This window comes from Globicephala melas, chromosome 17 (assembly GCF_963455315.2).
Source record: "Globicephala melas chromosome 17, mGloMel1.2, whole genome shotgun sequence".
NCBI lineage: Eukaryota > Metazoa > Chordata > Mammalia > Artiodactyla > Delphinidae > Globicephala > Globicephala melas.
In genome coordinates, this window is record NC_083330.1 from 33101314 (window position 1) to 33116364 (window position 15051).

The window sequence follows — 15051 nt, forward strand, 5'->3', positions numbered from 1 at the left end:
ACTATTCCTTTCCTTGTCCTCAGCAGATATGTCATAGATTACTAGTACACAAGCAAAGACTTTCAACGTAACAGTACTTTATAGTGAGAAGAACTATACTGAGCTATCTCTATCCTAAGACAATGCACTAGGAAAGCACTAGGAATTCTTAAGCACTAGGAATACAGAGACGATCAAGGGGCAAGTTCCTTGCCTTCGAGTATACATGATCATTATAGCAAATGCTTAAATAGCACTTAGTATGTAACTCACCACAGCAGTCTTATTATCCTCCTTTTTAATAGGTGAGCAGAGGAAGCCACAGGGAAGTCATAGGGTAAAGCCAGAATTTGAACCTAGGTAGACTAGTACACTCTCCACGGCTTTAATCACTACATTAGTATATATATATATATATATATATATATATATATATATATAACTCCAAGTATTCCAAAGTTACAAAACACTTATCTACCAAAACTCAAAAAGGAGCACACAAAGTTGCATAGAAAATAAACACGTGGGCTTCCCTTGTGGCGCAGTGGTTGAGAGTCTGCCTGCCTATGCAGGGGACACGGGTTCGTGCCCCAGTCCGGGAAGATCCCACATGCCGCCGAGTGGCTAGGCCCGTGAGCCATGGCCGCTGAGCCTGCGCATCCGGAGCCTGTGCTCCTCAACGGGAGAGGCCGCAACAGTGAGAGGCCCGCATACCGCAAAGAAGAAAATAAACACGTAAAAGTTCATAAATAAACCACAATATAACCTGCTCCACATAATATACTGACTGCAGTGTCCCGGGCCTCTCCCATCCTTAGGTAGCCGGAAATTACAACAAAATAATACTTTTCACCTTTGGAAGCCACACCATCTCTCATACCAACCAACCAATTACTTCCTTAGAATTGGAAATTAACCTGAATGTCATAAAAAATATATATATAGCATTAGTGATGTAGAATCTTTGTTTAAAGACAATAACTTCAATAGCAGAGGGAACTTTACCATTGCAGGCTTCCGATAACCTCTATATTTCTCAGATTTCATGCTAAATCATAAAATGCCATATTGTGTCTGAAGCTACTTTTTTCAATAGTCCATTTTCTTAAATGGACGAGCAAAGCCGTAAATACTGAGGAACATTTTGGCTCCCAAATCCTAAAGCCATTCTGATTATGCCTGGGTGATCATGGGGACGTCATCGGAACTACCAGAGGACTGACTGAAATACCAGTGTTCTGGCCAGCTTACAAATTAGAAATTATACAGAATCCAATTTTATTTTTTTGTTAAGTAATTCCTATGAGGCTTTTGGGATGTCAGTGTAAAGTCCTTTCATGTGTAATCTTTATCCATTAGATAGGGAACAATGCCAATCCCCGTCATAAATACTTTCACAACCTGACACTGAAAATCCATTGCAGGGCATAGGACCTGCAAATAGGATGTGAATCACACACATCCACTCATTCAGACAATCCACAAATACTCATTTTTAAGTCTACTATATGCCAGTAATGTACCGGCCTCTCAGATGCTAAACCATGCTAAATGCTGAAACAGACATACTCAGTTCGGGCCCTCCTGGAACTTATTACCTACAGAAGTGCCTTCGTTGTAAATGGTCAGGTCTCAGCCAATGCTATTATCATCAGCAGGTGACCAAAGGATAGAGCTTGCTTCCCTTCAGAGGTACAAAACAGTTCTTACACCTGAATGGGATGCAAAGAATAATCTGACTTCTGTTCACCAGGGGATGAATTGAACTGTCCTTGCGGAAGAGATAACAGATGGTGTGAACCCCAGATCCTAGAAACGGGCCAGGCACACGATAAGTGTTCAGCTTTTCAAAAACAAATGAACAATCACTTCCTCTCCTAGATCTTTACACCCTTCTTCTGTTGGCTACTTTCTCTCAGCTTATAAACATCCTCAAATATACCCACTTAAAAAAACTCTCAGACCTATGATTCTTTGGATATTCTTGTGGATAACTTAAGTCTCTACCATGCCTTCAAACACCTGTCCTCCCAAAAGCCCACATCTGTACCTTGGGCCCAGACCTGTCTACCAGGCCCCTCTAAAGCACTGAAGATGAAGTAAGATCCTCTCGCCACCCCCAATCCCTTTCTACTGTGCTCTGTATCTCTCAAAAAGATGCAGCTGTAAACTGTCACCCACGCTTGCTGCCCTCCCTTTTCTAACTGGTCACCAGGCCTCACCCATTCTCTCTCAGATCTGCAAAACCTGGTCCCACCTTTTATAACTTAAGTGGGACCCTTAGATTACAATTCACCCTGCACCCAATCAACTGCCTTCCACATGGAGGTCCAAGTGAGCCTCTAAACCAGAATTCCATTTCACTGTTCTTTGGTGTTTCCCGCAGCCTTCAGGATAAACATCCAAACTTCTGACAGGACAAACAAGGCGCCTTTCTGTTGGGCCCCACTAAGTTTTCAGTATCGACTCTCATTTCTTTCCCAAACCCTGAGTTCCAGTCCTGTACATTAGTTTTGCCATATTTTCTTACATTTCTCAAACTTCAACACACACTGCTTTCTCCTGCCACCCCAGGAGCTTCTACATATCCTTAGAAAGGACGGCACTTCCTCCAAGAATCCTACCCTGAACTTGCCCTTCCAAGTTTCTGTGCTCTGCAAAGGGGAAAGATGGCGGGGAGGGATACATTAGGAGTTTGGCATTAACATATACACACGACTATATATAAAATAATCAACAAGGACCTACTGCATAGCACAGGGACCTCTACTCCATATCCTGTAACAAAGTGTACGGGAAAAGAATCTGAAAAGGAATGGATATATGTATAACTGAATCACTTTACTGTACACCTGAAACTAACACAATATTGTATATCAACTATCCTCCAATATAGAATAAAAATTAAATCAAAGAAAAAAGAGATTCTGTGCTCTGTAGCAGCAGAACTCACTTCTTCCAGAGCACTGACTCCTGTGCTTGTGTTTACTTGCTGCCCAGTAGAAGGGAAGATTACCTAGGGCAGAAGCATGGTCTCCAGCAGCCCTTGGTTCTGACAACTCATTCAAGTGCCAGGATACTTTACACACATAACCTGCTTAATTAATTCTAAGAACCCACAGAAAGAGTGGTTTTTAATGTCATTTTACAAGTGTGGGGATTGTAGTGCAAAAGAAACCTGTCCAGGCCACAGAGAGCATAAGCTCTGGAATTCAAACCCTAAGCTGCCTTGACACCGGTGCTCTTCCCACTATATATGATACACCTATTGAAAAATTTTTTTTTTTCCTGAGCCCCGTTTGAATGGAAAGGAAATGAAGCTGGGATATATCCATTTCCTAATCGCTTTGGTGTGTACCAGGCAAAGTCATTCAACAGACCAGGTAACATCTGTGCAACAATTAACGATACTCCAAACTGTGCTAAGTGTTCTACTTTGTAGAGTCTAGAAGCATTAACACAGTGCATCCTTGTAACCGCCACAGAGGCTGGGTCCTGTTAAGCCCACGCTACAGATGAGAACACTGAGACCTTGAAGCCTTAAGGCACTCGGCCGGGGTCACCGAGCTGGCAGGAGTCCTAGGCCGCACGCCCCGTCTAGTGCACGTACACCCGGTCACTGGGCACCGGTTCTAGTGCCCACCCTCCACCTTCAACCATTTAAAACCCCGCTTCTCAGCGCCCACACGAGGGCCCCTGGAAGCGGGAAGTACAAACCTGTCTCGACAAGCCGTGGCTGGAAGAAGCTCTGGATACAGATCAGGGGCAGAGGGTGCTCAGGGGTGACGCCCAGTCTACCCCGCGGAGGCGGTCGGCGTTAAGTCCAGCAGGCCCTCCCTCAGGGAAGCCCGCACGGAGGGCAGAGGCACCGAGTCCTGCAGCGCGCACAGGTCCTCAGAGCGCGAGAAGGAGTCGGCCGTGCTGTCCGGGCGCAGCTTCACCGAGTGATCATGGCCTGAGCGCGGCCTCGGGGACGCTGGCTGCAGACAGGATGCCCACACCCGCCTGTGGGTCCCGGCTCGCCTCCCAGCCCCTCGGGCGCCCGCCGCCCGGCGGCTGCGACCCGGCAGCTGCGGCCCCGCATCGTGCGCAGGACCGGCGTCGCAGCCAGAAGACATAGGGCCACGGGCCCCAGCTAGGCCGAGCCCTCCATGCCGCGCTCCGGAGCCCACGCGCGGCCTGGTGTTGGCGCGGGCATCAACGCCCTCCCGAGCCGCGGGGTTGCGGCTTAAGCCTCCGGGCGGGCCCGTGGGGGCGGGGCTCGAGGACTTCTGCGCGCTCGCCGTGCGTCCGCACGCAGACCCGCCTCCCATGACGACGCGGCTTGAGGAGCAGCACGCAGACCCGCCTCTCCTGACGACGCGGCCGGAGGAGCGGTGTCGGCAGCTTCGAGACTACGGCAGCGCGAAAGGTAGGAGGTGTGGAAAATTTGGGGTTTCCAAAAAGCGTTTGCTGACTGATCCAAACAAAAGTGAGACATGGTTGTATCAGTGCATTTTAAAAGTAGTTAAACTCCCGCAAAGTGTCTGTGCTCGCTCCGCCCAGGAGAGAGCGTGAACTCCGTGAGGGACGCAGGAAAGGCTGAGTGAACCTCTGCCTGTGGTCCCTTACCTGGTGCACAGGTGTGTGAATTTCTGTGGAGAGCTCTTAATTTCTGTCGTTTCTGCTGACTTGACACGGTGGTTGGCAAACGGTGACGTGTTCCGTGCATTCAGGACATGATCGTGGTTCCTAATAATCACTTTGTTTTGTCCTGACACCTCCACAGAGAATTTACTACTGAATATCCACTTTAGAGAAGAGAAAGTGAGGCGTAGGAAGTGAAGTGACTGAGTAAGAGGAAGGACTCAGACAATTGGTGTTAGTAAATTAACCCTGCAAGGAGGCCGTTAGCCTGCGGTGGCTCTAGCGATGCGGCCGCCTACTTAAACCAACCAAAATCTAAGCCTGTCAGCGCCTCAGGGTGACGAACAGCGCTGAGGACACCCAGTCACAAACCACCAACTAGGCGTTAAAGCCATAGCAAATCACTCTTTTCCTTGCTTTGCTTCTGCCCTTTTAAAATAAACATCTCTGCAGCTCCTGTGGCTGGAGTGCTCCTCACCTCTTCCGCTTTGTGGTGCCTGAATTGAATCTATTTTTGCGCACATAAAGTGTTAAAATTTTAAATATGCCTCAGTTTGTCTTCTAAGATTGGCCGTAGAAGTTGGATTTGTGTCCAGTTTCTAGAGCAGTGGTCGTCCTCTGGTCAGGCCTTAGGCGTTACGTGTACAACGTTCCTCTTCTACCACCACCTTCTGGATGCCTCCACCCACTACCAGCTCCCATGCATCAGTTCCCCTAGGTGTGGTCAGCAATGGGTTTTACATGCAGCGTGCTCACATTATAACATCCGCAGACACTCCTCCGTCCTCCAGCCAGCGTGTGAAGTGAAACATTACCATTCCTGTTGAAGAGTCTCAGGGGTGACCACTTTCCCAAGCACAGCAATTCCCCAGCTGACCCTGGGTAACCACTCCTCTGAACTTGGTCTCCATCAGTGGCATGGATGTCTTTCTATGTAGGCTACAATTTTAAGTATTCTTAAACTGCACATCGTATTCTATTTTGTTTTCTCTTGTTACTTGCTTTATTTAGTGTTATCTTTGCTAGGTTCATCCATGCTGACACGTAAAGATCTGTCTAGTTCATGTACTTTCCTCGCTACGTAGGATTCCCATGTAGGGAAATCCGATAATTTATATGTGCATTTTCCTGTTGATGGACATTTAAATTGTTTCGAATTTCAAGTATGAGTTCTTTTTAAAAAAATTTTTATATCCTTTTTAAAGGTTACTTTACATTTACAGTTATTACAAAATATTGGCTATATTCCCTGTGTTGTACAATACATCCTTGAGCCTGTCGTACACCCAGTAGTTTACATCTCTCACTTCCCCACCCCTGTATTGCCCCCTCCTCCCCCTCCGCACTGGCAACCATTAGTTTGTTCTCTATATCGGTGACTCTCCTTCTTTTTTGTTATATTCGTTCAATTGTTGTCTGTTTTAGATTCCATATATAGGTGATATCCTACAGTGTTTCAGAGTTCAAAAGACTCTCACGACAGAAGCCAAAAGGTAAGAGCCATTTTACATTGATAAAAAGCATTTTAACTATGTAGAAGCAGAAAATGAAAAGAAAGAAGTTTGCATTACATTTAATAAAAGCTTAGGGAGATCTTTGTGGTATATTAGTGAACTTATTTGTGGAAATTTAGCCATGTACATTGTGTTGGAGAGGCACCAAGAGTTCAAGGACTCTCACAATTTGAGTACACAATTGCCTTACTTGTAGGCATGGTGGCAGCCATTTACATAACAGTGATTTGGAGGATGTTGTGTTAGTGAGCTCTTGCTGTGATAATGCTTTGGAACAAATCGACCCAAAACTCAGTTCCATAAACAAGAATTTATTTTTCTTGGACCTATTGGCTAGCTGCAGTGGCTCTCTTTTAGACCTCTAGATGGCTGGTTTTGCTCCGTGTTTTGGGTCAGTTTGAGGTCTGTAACACACATGTTCCTCTGGAGCCCAACTGTGAGGCCGCAGCTCCCAGGCCCTGTCTTCTCACAAAGTTCACTGAAACATAAGAGGTGAGCCCAACTGCACAAGCCCATTTAAGGCCTCTGCTGCTCATTGAAGGCCATCATGTCTGCTCACACTTCATTGGCCAAAACATGTCACAGATCTAAGCTGTATTTAGAATATGTGTATTTGTTTAAAGTTGGGTGCCCTCACAGAAGAATATTGCCTTTTGGACAGTGTTACCTTAGCATTTTCATTGGCATTTGCAAACGTGATAAGCGCCGTGTGCACTTTTTCACCTTTGAGAACTTTCTGAAATTGTGGGACCATTTCTATTGGAAAAGAGGAAGGTACACTTTAGAACTCAACTCTAGTTATGGCATTGTTGGGAGAAGAATTAATGAGATAAGGTCAATACAAGTGAAAGATTTGGGATCACATATTCATCATTAACATTAGCATTCTACAGAACATTCCTGGAGAATTGTGATGCTTGCTTTATGTGATTTCTATCATAAATCATTAGAATTTGACCAAGACACTTCAGTGAAACATACATCATACAGCACATCGCATTTTAGTTTTTCCTACCACTCCACAACTTGTCATCAATACTTCACCATAACTCAGAAACAGAAACAGAAACTGAGTGAGTTCACTGTTAGCAGACGGGCTTCACAAGCAATACTAGTGGAAGTTCTTCAAATGATAGCAGACAGTAACTCAAGCCATAAAAACAAAACAAAGAATGCTGACTAGAGCAGTTGTGTAGGGAATTATAAAAGATACTGTAATTTCAAATTTCTTCTCTTAACAAATTTAAAAAGTAAGTGCCTAACCAATATGACTATATTTGGATTGTTCTCTATATAACATAAAAAAAATCATATATTTGATGATATGGCACAACGAAGGCAGTGAGAACAAAGCTGTGTTAGAATAAAAATGACAGTAGATCATAAGCTGAATCCGCAGGAAGAAAGGAAGAGAACCAGAAATGGTAAATAGATTACCCGGCAAACTCAAAAATATTTATTTGCTCAACTTTCTTCTCTAAGCTCTTTGAAAAAATAAGCTTGTGAGAAGTAATTATTATAATATGTTGTTAAGTATGTAACATATATAAATGTAATAAAAACAAAAAAGAGGGGAAGGCATACAGCTCTATAAAAGTACAGTTTCTGTTTCTATCTGGAATGAACCTACTAAAAATCTGAAGAGATTCTGAGATGTATTCCATAAGCCCTAGTGCAGCCATTACTCAAACAATGTGGTTAAAAATCATTAAAGGAATTACATGTTACAGCAGAAAATATCTACTTACTATAAAAGGAAAATGGAGGAACAACAACAATAACAAAAAAACAAAAACATGAGACATGTAGAAAACCAAAGGTAAAATGATAGACATAAATAAATCCTACCATATCAATAATAAAAACTAAATGTGAATGAATTAAACAGTACAATCAAAAGGCAGATATTGTCGAACTGGGTATTAAAAAAGGTTTTCTATAGGAGACACTGCTTGGATTCAAAAGTCTAATGTGTACAAAGTAAAAGGATGAAAAAATATACCTCATGCAAATAGCAACCGTAAGCGTTGCTGAAGTGGCTATACTAATACCAGAAAAAATAGACTTTAAAACAAACAAAAAGGTTACTGGATATGAAAAGGAACATTTTATGATAAAGAAAGGGAAGATACAAAAATCTTTAACATATTTGCCCTGAATAAAGTAAAACCAAAATACATGAAGAAGAAAATACCAAAATCCATGAAGAATTGAAGGAAGAAATAGATAATTGCTAGAGGCAATTAATAGATAATTGTTAGAGGCTTCAGTACTCCACAGTCAATAATGGATAGAACAGTTAGGCAGAAGATCAACAACGATATAGAAGACTTGGACGAGACTATGAATTAACAAGACCTAATAAATGTTTACAGAACACTCAACCAAACAGTAAAATACTCATCCTGCTCAACTACATGTGAAACGTTTTCCAGCATAGATGACATGCTAGGCTGTAAGAGAAGAGATTGAAACCCACATACATTGCTGGTGGGAATGTAAAATGGTGCGGCCATTTTACAAAACAGCTTGAGAGTTCCTGCAAGTGTTAAACATAGAGTTACCCTATGACCCAGCAGTTCCACTACTAAATATATACCTAAGAGAAATAAAAACTTACGTCTGCACAAAAGCTTGTACGTGAATGTTCATAGAAGCCTATTTCTAAAAACAAAAGGTGGAAATAATTCAAATGACAACCGGATAAATGAATAAACAAAATGTGGAATATCCATACAATAGAATAGCATTCAGCTATAGAAAGGAATGATCTACTGGTCCATGTTACAACATGGATGAACCATGAAAGCATTATGTAAAGTAAAAGCAGCCACTCACAAAAGATCACATATTGTACGGTCCCATTTATATGAAATGCCCAGAATAGCAAATCTGTAGAGACAGGAAGTAGACGAGTGGTTGCCTAGGGCTGAGAGGGTTGAGGAGATTGAAAAAAGCTTGTTCATGTGTAATGGGTTTTTTGTGGGGGGACAGAAATCTAAAATTGGACTGTTGTGATGCTTACACAAGTCTTTTAGTGGTTACACTGAGAACCACTGAATTGTATACATTAAAGTGTTGAAATTATGGTATGTAAATTACATCCCAATAAAGCTGTTAAAATTATGATAATTTTATATTTATAAATTTGAAAATTCATCGAAAATGACAAATTCTTTAAAAATGCAAGCTAACAAGACTAACCCAAGAAAGAAAACATATCTCAAAAACCTATATCTACTGCAAAAGTTGTTTGTATAATTAAGTACCTTTACAGAAAATGATTTCCAGGGATAAATGGCTTTCCAAGTGAATTGTTCCAAATATTTAGGGAAGAAATATTGGTAATCTTACATAAAAATCTTCCAGGAAACAGAAAAGTATATATTGCTCAAAATATTTATAAGGCCAACATAAGCTTCAGATCAAAACTAAAAAGAATATTCCAAGAATAGAATCACAGGCCAGTTTCTCTTTTGAACATGCATGCAAAATGTGTAAACAGAAGCACAAACTGTATCCATGGTATGTAAAACAATCATATATCACAATCAAAGTAGCTTTATTCTAGTAATGCAAGGTTGGTTTGATGTTGGATGAAACTGATCCCAGGAATGAATTAGAGTGGGAAAAAAGTCATTTAAAACAGAAGTCTTGGGACTTCCCTGGTGGTCCAGTGGTTAGAACTTGGCGCTTTCACTGCTGGGGCCCTGGGGTCTAATTCCCGGTCAGGGAACTAAGATCCTGCAAGCCATGAGGCAGGGCCCCCCCCCCCCGCCAAAAAAAAAGAAAATAAAGAAGACAACCAGGAGAAGCACAAGATCGAATAAACATAACAGATAACAGCTTATGAAAAGTAGGTGAAGATTATAGAATATGCTAAAATTTTAAAACAAAAAGAAACATTTAAAGATTCAAGAGGATGTGACAAATATTGTACATAGGCAAAAAAATAAAATAAAATAAAATATACGGATGATGGGAGCCCAAAAATCCAGATGCCCATGTCCTGTCTCTGAAGATTCTCATTCAGTGGGTTATGGACTTCCTCTATGTTTAAAAACCTACAGGTGTTATAAAGCAGAAACTAAACACCATTGTAAAGCAATTATACTCCACTAAAGATGTTAAAACACAACCAAACAAACCTACAGGTGATTCTGATATGATTCACAGACAATGTAAAGCTTCTGCTTTACAGGAAATAATACCAGATTATTTTGTTATTTTATAGTTATAGTAACAGGTTGTACTATTGACCGGTAAGTCTGATGTCAAAATGCACTCCCCACTAGGGATATAAAAGGAACTAATAGTCTCTACGGCTACTTGGTGGCAGCATGCATGTATTGCAAGGGCAATTATTGTAGGAATCCAAATGAGTAGAACATTTTAGAATTGGAAGACTACATACAGATCATCTAGTCAAGCTTCCAACTATTATAGTTGTGAAAACTAAGGCCCATATAAAAGAAATGATTTATCTCCAAAGAGCGTTAGTGAAAGAGTATGAAATTAAAAATATCTCTGAACTTTTAATTTAGTGCTGTTTTTATTAATCTCATGTATTAGCTTAAACTTCAGTGTGACAGATTTGGGATTGAATTCTTGCTCAGATTTACTGATTGCGTGCCTTTTAGTAAGTTACTAAAACACTTTTTTTTAAAAAAAAAGATTTATTTATTTATTTTTGGCTGCGTTGGCTCTTCCTTGCCATGCGCGGGCTTTCTCTCGTTGCGGTGAGCGGGGGCTACTCTTTGTTACGGTGCGCGGGCTTCTCATTGTGGTGGCTTCTCTTTGTCGCTGAGCATGGGGTCTAGGTGTGTGGGCTTCAGTAGTTGTGGTTCACGGGCTCTAGAGTGCAGGCTCAGTAGTTGTGGCACATGCTCTTAGTTGCTCCGTGGCATGTGGGAGCTTCCCGGACCAGGGCTCAAACCCGCGTCCCCTGCACTGGCAGGCAGATTCTTAACCACTGCACCACCAGGGAAGCCCTACTAAAACACTTTTAACTTCGCTTTTCACATATGTAAAATGGTGAGCCTTGGCTGATATAGAATATGAGATAACCTAGCACTGTTCTTAACACATACACGTAGTTAACATTTTTTGGCTCTCATCCCTCTTAAACAGCCTCTATCCTCTTAACAATGAAAGTGTGTTTCAGCTAGCAAAGCACCCCAGAGCTGACCACATTCTGGCAAGAGATATAGGATTCTTTTTCTTGCTGGTGGTTCTTTATACCTGATATTTGAACTGCACTGAAACACGAACATCTCTTGTTTATACTGTATCAATGGATTGATGAATTTGATAGATGAATTTTAAAAAGTAATATGCAGGAAAAAAAAGTAATATGCAGGAATGGAGCTGCCTTACTCTCAAGAAATATAATTCGATAGTGGTGGCTAAAACGATAAACAGTGTTTGGACAGGGAGTCCATATTGGATGTGAACTACTTGTACTCCCATTCGTCTATTAAGAATAAATAGAATCCTTTCAAAATCTGTTTTAAAGCGCAGTTATTTCCTTCTGACACATTTAAGTTACCTGCAAGAAAAAGACAATCTCCTGAATCCTTGCTTAAGAGGCTTTTAATATAAAGCAGATAATTTTTTGCAACATTTCCCAAACTTTTCATTATCAAATTGGCTGAGGCTTCTCAACGATTATCATTTCACAACAATATCTCCCTTTTCACCTTTTTTAAAAGAATTGGCCTCGTAGATGTGCCCTTAAAACAGAGCTTCGCTCTCAACTTATTTTAAATGTTGTATTCAAACAGTATGAAGAAAACAGGATCAGGGAATTTAGCCATAAAAGTGAATGGATTACTCATACATGCTACATCATGGATGCAACTAAGTGAAAGAAGTCAGGCACGAAAGGCTCTATATTGTATGGTTCCATTTATATGAAATGTCCAGCAGTGGCAAATCCATACACACGGAAAATATTATACATTAGTGGTTTCCAGGGGTTTGGAAGAGAGGGAAATAGGGAATGACTCCTCAAAATGGGTGTATGTTTCCTCTTGGGGTGATGAAAATGTTTTGTAGTTGGACAGTGGTGATAGTTGCACAACATTGTGACAGTAGTAAATTCCACTGAATGGTACAGTGAATTGTAAAATGATCAAAATGGTGAATTTTGTGTTATGTTCATTTTACTACAATAAAAAGGAGAAAGAATTAGGGAAAGACTTAGAGTTTGGGAAACTAAGGTGAACTGGTCAAGAAAAAGACAGCTCTACTGTTCAGTGTTCTCTCAGCTCTCCCAGTGCATTGATCCTCAGCAAAAAGTAGCCTGAACTTGTCGATGATAGTCATTCAACACAGTCCAGGGAAAAGTAAATAAAATAAAACCCAACTCTTCTTCTTTAGCACATCTATGAAAGGTTAACTTGCTGCTCAGCCACGTGGACATTCATGAAATCGTTTCACTTTAGGTGTCCTCTACTTCAGTACTTTACTCACAGCTCATTCACACATGTAGGCAACAGCATTCCTTAATTCGATGGAATCTGCAGTGCTGGTTGTGGTGGGTCTCATGAAAAGAAAAGGGAAGGAGGAAAAAGCCTCCACATTGACTTGGTGGTCTTGACGAAATGGATGCAGAAGACAGCTTGAGTGTCAAACTGGAAACTGTTATTTTCCTTTTCCTTTTCTTTTTATCTTTCCTATCAGGTCTTCTGCCCACTTCCCACCCCCTTCTCTCAAACAGGAAAGACACTAATTAGCTGCTTTTTTGTGTTTTTGGTAAAACACCTATTGTTTTGCGTTTCTTGTTGTTCGGTGAACATTATTGTTTTTACTGCCAAATGAGCTTCAGTGGTTGATGTAGGGGGTCTCTTGGGAACTTAACATTTTCCAGTTTAAGTGGGAAAGCTTTCTTGTTTGAATTGGCTTTTACTGGGTGCTTCAAGGTTTGCTCTTGGTTCTTTGAAGGGGGACTGAATAGCACTGTGTTTCCTTTGAGGTTCCAATGAATAAAGGATCCTATGTCCTGGGCACTTTTTGTTGTTTTTGCTGTGTGTCCTCTCTAATAGCCAGATGCAGATTCCAGGAAAATGACATATAAATGAATATAAGTAATCTAATATTTTTACAATTTGCTTTGGCCATACTCCTGGTCTTATTCTACTTGTAGCAGATGGCTTTAAAGAGCATTAGCTATGTATATATTAAAAATAATATAAATATACCAATATTAAATATTATATTGATGTATAAATGTAATATACTAATATTTATATTAATGTATAACAATTATGTATTATATTAATATATATTTTTGCCTAGCATATATTATATACAAAATATATGAGTAATGAAATGTATTTCTATGGTTAATATGTTCATAATATTAATATGATATATCCTGTAATATTGATTATGAAACAATTATATCATAATATATAATTATTATCATCTGATATAATACACTATAGTTAATATATTCTGTATAACACAATATATAATGTATTAGTATAATTGTATTATATAATATAAATATAATACATATATAAAACTATATATCTTTTAGCTATACATTACACATACGAGTATGTATAGCTATTTATAATTTTATTTACAAAGGAATCTGGTCATCATAACAATTGATGTAAAAATATGCAATATTTTCAATCAAATGGGCCTTAACCTCACTACCTACACATAACTACTTTTAAAATCTTGAACCCTGTCTAACTCATGCTTCCATATCTCTCAACCTGCTTTTCTACACATGCACGTAGACACACGTTTATACACGATATATATGTATACTACCAGTTTTCAGTTCAATGTATATAAATATATAATATATAATTATATTCCTGTGTATGTATACAAATATAAATCAAAGGTATGTGTATAGGTATGTATGTGTATAGGTATGTATTTCATATGTTTATATAAATATATCATACAAATAATGTATGTGTATATAAATACATGACTGTATACATACATACACAGAAATACACTTATTTAAACAAAAGGGACCTAAATAAACATAGTTCTCTAAGAATAAAAGGTTATGTCTCACTCTTTCAATAAGTTTATAGTTTTCTACTGTATGTGCTTCTATAATTGTTATGAACATTTCCCATTTTTGTTGAATGTTAAGTTGTTTTAATTTTTTGCCGTTTTTTGTTTTTTGTTTGTTTTTTTGGTACGTAGTCCTCTCACTGTCGTGGCCTCTCCCGTTGCGGAGCACAGGCTCCGGACGCACAGGCTCAGAGACCATGGCTCACGGGCCCAGCCGCTCCACGGCATGTGGGACCTTCCCAGACCGGGGCACGAACCCGTGTCCCCTGCATCAGCAGGCGGACTCTCAACCACTGCGCCACCAGGTAAGCCCAGTTTTTTGCCATTATTAATGAAGTTCTGAAGAATACGGTGGGCAAGATTACTTGAAAAACTCTCCTAAAAGAAAAGGGTTAGGTATGCTAGGTTAAATGTACACAACTTATTTTTAAGTGCGTGGTTGATTTTGGAAGTGTGCAGTCGAAATTTCCAGGACCCATGAAGGAAGGGTGGTACATGTGTGAGAGTTATAGCTCTATTAAGAGTGCATTGAAGATCTTGATAGCTTAGAACAGAAGCTGGAAATCCTGTTTTTATGGAGCCAAATGGCAAATATTTTAGGCTTTGTAGACCAAAGAGGCAAAATTGAGGATATTATTTAGGTACTTAGGTAACCATTTAAAATGTTACCAGTTAAAACGTGAAAATTATTCATAGCTCATAGGCCATAAAAAATAGGCAGCTGTCTGGATTTGGAATACAGGCCGTAGTTGAATGACACACCTGGTATAGAGACTTGTTTTTAAATGGCCATGACCACATGGGAGGCAGGAGGTAAGACTCCATCCCTACTAGATGGGAAGTTAGAACTAAACCTACCTATCCCTGGCTTCACCTGTAATGA

The 15051-nt window shown here is 40.2% G+C and overlaps 1 long non-coding RNA gene across 1 annotated transcript; it reads left to right on the top strand.

Moving 5' to 3' along the window:
- The first annotated feature begins 4292 nt into the window (after positions 1–4292).
- Positions 4293–14376, top strand: LOC132593771 (uncharacterized). Its single transcript, XR_009559584.1, has 3 exons — positions 4293–4390; positions 6031–6098; positions 14301–14376. It is a non-coding gene; the product is annotated as an uncharacterized lncRNA (long non-coding RNA).
- Positions 14377–15051: the final 675 nt, after the last annotated feature.